The sequence below is a fragment of the Lampetra fluviatilis genome, chromosome 62 (assembly GCF_964198595.1).
Source record: "Lampetra fluviatilis chromosome 62, kcLamFluv1.1, whole genome shotgun sequence".
In the NCBI taxonomy this organism is placed as follows: Eukaryota; Metazoa; Chordata; class Hyperoartia; order Petromyzontiformes; family Petromyzontidae; genus Lampetra; species Lampetra fluviatilis.
This window is the reverse complement of record NC_136336.1, coordinates 402,259-408,258: the sequence shown is the minus strand read 5'-3', so window position 1 is coordinate 408,258 and position 6,000 is coordinate 402,259.

The window sequence follows — 6,000 nt, the reverse complement described above, 5'->3', positions numbered from 1 at the left end:
TCCTAAACCCAGATAATTAAAGTTACGTTACATGGTCGATGGTAGAGGAACCTTTCCTAAACCAAGCTTTGTTGTGTTGTCGGTTGGCCTCAATGTTTTCCCTTATTCTGTTCGCAATGATAAGTTCTAAAATATATCTAGAAATATAACAACAAAAACATTAACGCAAATAAGAACAGCTACAACGAGATCACGTAACCAAACAGCTGAACATTAAATGAGAAAGAAATGCAGACAATATTTTTACATTCTCACATTTGCTGGTGACAATTATTATTAATATTGTTATGACACCCAAAGGGCATGGAACAACGTGAAATGCATAAAGGACTTAAGAAAATTCAAAGCTGGGGTCAAAATAAATAAATTAATTAAGTGCTATTTTTTTCCTTGAAGTGCACGCACCCCCTGAGGGTGCGTGATGCCCTTTCTAGGGGTGCGAGACGTGACCACATTTAGAAGGTAAATCATCGAAACAAATTAAGCCCGGGCACGTAAGTACAATACTTTGTTTCATCAAATCCTATGTATTTATTAACATTCTAAAAAAATATACGATTAAGAACCAGAGGGGTGCAAGGCTGAAGAAAAGGTCAAGAACCACGGCATGAACTAATCACGCAGAGTCAGCGAGCGAGCGTTACGCCAAACATTGTCACCCCTACTCTCTGGTTCTTTCTGTAAAGTCACGTAGATAGAAAAAATAGTAACAGAGAACGCGACTTTTCGATCGCAACACAAGCGTCCGTCTTCAGGTGAGAAAATTATCTGCTTTTGTGGCTTTATATAGGAACGGGAGGGGGGGGAGGAGTTTTGTCGAGTCGTGGCTGTAAGAGTTCACGGGAGAGACGGGGGGTGTGGCGTGCAGGGAAGGGTGGGGCTGGAGAAATTAGCAAGTAAAGGAGCTCGAATTAGTAATCGGACGACGACAACCGGGTGGGTAGAAGGTACAATTCCAGGTGAAGTACGTGTTGGTGAGGCAGTGCCTAACCAACGCAGGGACATCAAAGTCCATGTTGGACTAAGTCTTCAATTATTGTTATGGTGTCAGGCACTGGAACCTTGGTGAATAGAGAGACCACATCAAAACTGATGAGGACATCATCAGGGGACAGTGAAATGTTCTTGTCCATATTTCCAGTCTTTTACTCCCAGCTTTATACACTACCATCACTTAGAAATTTGACGTACAGTGTTTCAATAGTCCCCCTACTCTCCCCCTCCCCCCCATCGCATTATATCCTGGCTACTTCACTTCTCTTACACTTACCCTTGGCTCCTCCCCCCCTCTTACCCTATATAATCACGGTTCTCTAAATAGCTCTCTTTATTCACTACAGTAATTTTGCTGTGGCGGTTCCACCTGAAGACGGAGGCTTGTGTTGCTTCCGAAACGTCGTGATTTAATTTAGTTGTTCTCATTTCTTATTTTATTGATTTAATTTGTGATTTAATTTAGTTGTTTTCATTTTTATTATTTTTTTACCTACGTGACTTTACCGAAAAAACCAAAGATAATGACAATGTTTTTGCTAGGGTGGAACACTCCGCAACCGAAAAGGAAGACCCAAGCCACGACTCGGAAAGGTAGAGGGAGAGGTAGGGAGAGGAGAGAAGGGAGAGAGAGGAAGGGAAAAGAGAAAAAAAAGAAATTCCCCCCCTCGCGTAATGCACGCACCCTGACCCCAAACTCCCCTCATACACATACACACAGGGAGATTCCTATTATCGGAACATAGCAGATTTTGACCGGGTCCTCGACGCCGGTCCATCCTTGTGGGCAAACTTCATATTCTTCGCAGGTGATGTAGGCTGGCATAAAAGCCTGGAAAGAGTCGGTTCCATCCCCAACTCCTTAGGTGACATAGGCCGGGATTGTAGCTGGCGGTCCCTCGTATTCGACGGGATCTCGTGACCCCCCAACCTTCAGGGGCTCGGAAACTGTGTGTGGCACAACACAATCCTTCTGACAGGCCCAATTGAAGATGAGGCAGGAGTCCCACTGTAGGCCAGCCAAGATAAGATGAGTGGCCAGGGCCGAGTGCAATCCTATTGGGAGACAATTAAACTGGAACAGTCCCTGGGGCGTGCGGAACACAGTTTTAGGCTTTGACGACTCCTCATGGGGAAGTTGCCAAAATTCCGATAACAAGTCGAGCGTAGAAAAAAAACACACACTGGACACAATGTGTCCAGGGAGTCATCCATACGTGGGAGCGGGTAATCGTCGGCCACCGAGACCTTATTTAGTTTACGAAAATCTACACAGAATCTTTGACTGCCATCATGCTTCTTAACCAGCACCACAGGTGCACTCCAAGGGCTGGTAGAAGGAGAAATGATATCGACGGCTAACATCTCTTCCACTGCCTGCTGCACATGCTCTTTCTCCCATGGGCTCAACCGATATGAGTTCTAACGAATTGGGCCGGCCTACCCCATATCAATGCGGTGTTGCAGCAGGGATGTTCGGCCGATATCAAACATACTCTTACTAAATACATCCGAAAACTCGTGCAACAGCGACCGTAACTCCCCCCACTGCGCCGAGGACAACAGTGGATTTTCCTGACACAACGCCTCTGCCCACTTCTCGTCTGATCCAACACCCTGATCTACCGCGCCCACAATCCCAGCAGGCACAAGCCCAGCAATCTCCCAACACGCAGCCATCGCGTGAGCCAGCACCATACCCACCTGAACCATAGCCATTCTTGTCACCGCATTGAGCACTTGTAAAAACGGCTCCTGATTCAGGCGAAGGATCATTTGGGCGCCGACCAGCACCAGGCCATGGGTCGCCATATTAGATAGAGTCAAGAGGACGCCCGCCTCCTTGTCAGAAATTTGCAATTGTTTGCAGTAGCGTAATGGTACCAACATTTGCGAGCCTGGCGGGATGTCCACTGAGTCCCTGGAAAGGGCCTGGACTGTGACATTCGCCACCACACTTTTGTGCAGAGACCGCAAAAAAAACCAGTTGACGGCCCGACGGCGTTTCCACGCAGCCCTGATCAATAAGGATTTTAAGGGGCATCCTACTAAAAAAGTTAGTGCCCAAGAGGCTGGGCATCGTCCTCGAGATCAATACAGGCCCGACCACCGCGATCTCACCAATCTCGACGCGGGCCTCTATCTGCCCTATGATCCCCATACTCCCTCTGTTCACCACGACGCATGCATTTACCACCGGCTTAACACACTGGTTCCTCGATGGCAACAAATAAAAAATCACATCGGAGATAATGGTGGCGGAAACACCTGTGTCCACTAAGACACGTACCTCGATCCCCTGGATAGAACCCGTCACTGCTGACGAACCTGCTGTGGCCGTGATTACCCGGCGTGCCAACTTCCACTGTGTACCTGAGCTAGGCTTTTGCAGCTAGTTCCTGCCACTCAGCGGCACTATCGGCGAGATGCGTGGTGGAGATGACCCGCGAAATCCCAGATGCCTGAGATGGTGATATGAGCTGGGCGTGTCCCGACTCACCTGTCGGGGCTGGGATGCAGCCATCAGCGGAGTGGAGGATGCCGGAGCCGTCGTCGGGGGTCGAGCCTGGTTCTGGCATCCCTGGGCTTCTGCAGCAGGCAATCTCCCTCTTCCCGCAGTCTTCAGCCCCTGGGTCGTCACGAGGCCTCCCCGCGACTCCGGCTCCACGTTGGGACCATGGCCGCAACATTCTCTGGTCTAATACTGTTGCAGATACTAGGCCATACAGACGGCTGCCTCTGGTGTAGACCAATCAAGTTGCAAAGACAATACATATGAAGTGGGCTCAAACGGACACTCAGACATACTGCTGGAGGCAACACATTTATTGAACCAACGCGCTAACACAAAGGAGTAACTGCCCCCTTACCAGATGTTAACCTAGGGTGGTGGTCCACCGGGCTAACTACACTAACTGCACAGGGAGTAGCTACAAAGGTCGGGACCCCAGCTTGGGTCCTGGTCCCGGGTTGGTCTTGTCTTGAGGCGGAGGCAGCACGTAGATTTTTCAGGATCACAACCACAGCCAGTCCCACTGGGAGACCGGCTTTTATCCCCCGTGGCGGGGCTCGCTCCACCCCTAGCCACGACCCTCTTCTCGAACCATCGAAGAGGACCTCTCCTGAACACGTGGTCCCCCCAGCCCCCCTTTTGGGGGTCCCCAGGTAGACGCCCCCAGTCACGTGTCCTCTGGGGTCAACCAGAGTGCCATGGCCCTGTGGAACCCCGTTCCCGAAGCCGGCACTCCCCCCCCCCCCCCAGCACCCTATCCGCTAGGGCTGGCATTGCATCCAGCGCAGGGTGCCACTGGTTGCTGTTAGTCCGTGCTGACAGTACGTTGTGTGGCGTACCTTTGCCAGGTTGGCCACACACACAGCGACATCCAGCGATGTCGCTACACATATATTAAAATTGAAGCATGTTTGTTTGCATGTTTTCCACGAGTATGTGTGGTTTATGCAGACTTGATGCCTTAAAAGGATAATCTATTTGGTGTTTGAACATCTTACACCACCTCCTGTTGTATTGCCTGAAAGGGTAAAACTTATTCTGAATTTTTCACAATTGTATTTATTTATTATTTATAATACAGGAGGAATCTGATGAGCTAATATGCTATTTTAGTCACAGATCGAGTAGGTGCACGAGGGTCAAAACGTCACAGAGAATATTGCAGAGGGCGAGTAAAAAGGGGCATATTGCACAACTCACCAACGGGGTTTCACAAACGGTACACGGGAGACGGGCGCTCACGCTTGCACTGATGGGAAAAACAGGAGGAGTGCGTGTATCTGAGAACATCCACACACACGATGAACAGGGGATTGGGATGAAGACTCGCGGACGGTGGCAGCCAAAGAGCAAAACCAAACGGCAGACACACAGAGCAGTGCGATCAGCAGCCCACGTCGCAGGGACGTGGTGGGGACCGCTGTGGCATCATCGCAAGCCGTTGAGAAATGTCGACGACTTGGGGAAGGCCTTTAATCCAGCAGTGGATAGATCATGGCTGGTTGTAATTACTGTAGCAACGTATTTGAATTGTAAATGTTGTGGGTTTACTTTTCAACACACAACCGGTGGGCTCAACTAGTAACTAGTTGGCATGTTTTGTTTAAGTGACAAACCTTACGAATGGGCTGTGTTGGGTGGTGGTGGGTTTAGCGACACATGTATATTTACACGATCTAACCCCGAAAAATACTTAATATATCATGTTTTAAAAAATGGCAATTATGAAAGAAGACACGGTTAAATAGTTGATACACACACTTTATCACTTTTATAGCGCTTAGCACACGCACTCAAAGCAGCGTTCAGATTACGAGTGGATTTTGTACTCAGCACCATCCTGGCTGTCATGTCTACTCTCCTATTAAAAGCCCGCTATTGACTGCCTCTAATCCATATATATGTAATATTTTCAATAATGGCGGGAGACGAGTTGACGGGGCAGCACTGTTTATTCACAACGGTTGCACACGTAACAGTCCCAACCGAGATAACACCTATGTCACGCGTGCCTGACTCGGCCACGCACTCCGTCTCCCCCGTGGGGTACGCGTTCCTAACTCTGCCTCGACTCAGGCTCTCCGGCTACGCTCTCCCCACGGGGAGCTATCAGACCCCTACGCGCATCCGGCTCGGGCCGCACTCAGTCTCTCCCGTAGGGTACGCGTGCCTGTCTCTGCCTCGACTCAGGCTCTCCGGCTACGCTCTCCCCACGGGGAGCTATCAGACCCGCCTTGTCAGGCCACGGGTCTCGAGCACTGGGTTACACAGCCCGAGCCCTTATAAGGGCGTCGGACCGTGAATCCCAAGGCCTCGCCTCTGAGCCTCACAGAGCCCCGGCCCTTACAAGGGCAGCGGGGCTAGGGGTCCCAGGGCCTATCTCTTCCTCCGTCTTCTGTCTTCACCGGTTACCAACTCCCCGAGTGCCCGCGCGCATCGCCTTACATAGCCCTCCGCTCCCGAGGGGGCGGAGCCTGTGCGGACCGCGATGTGAG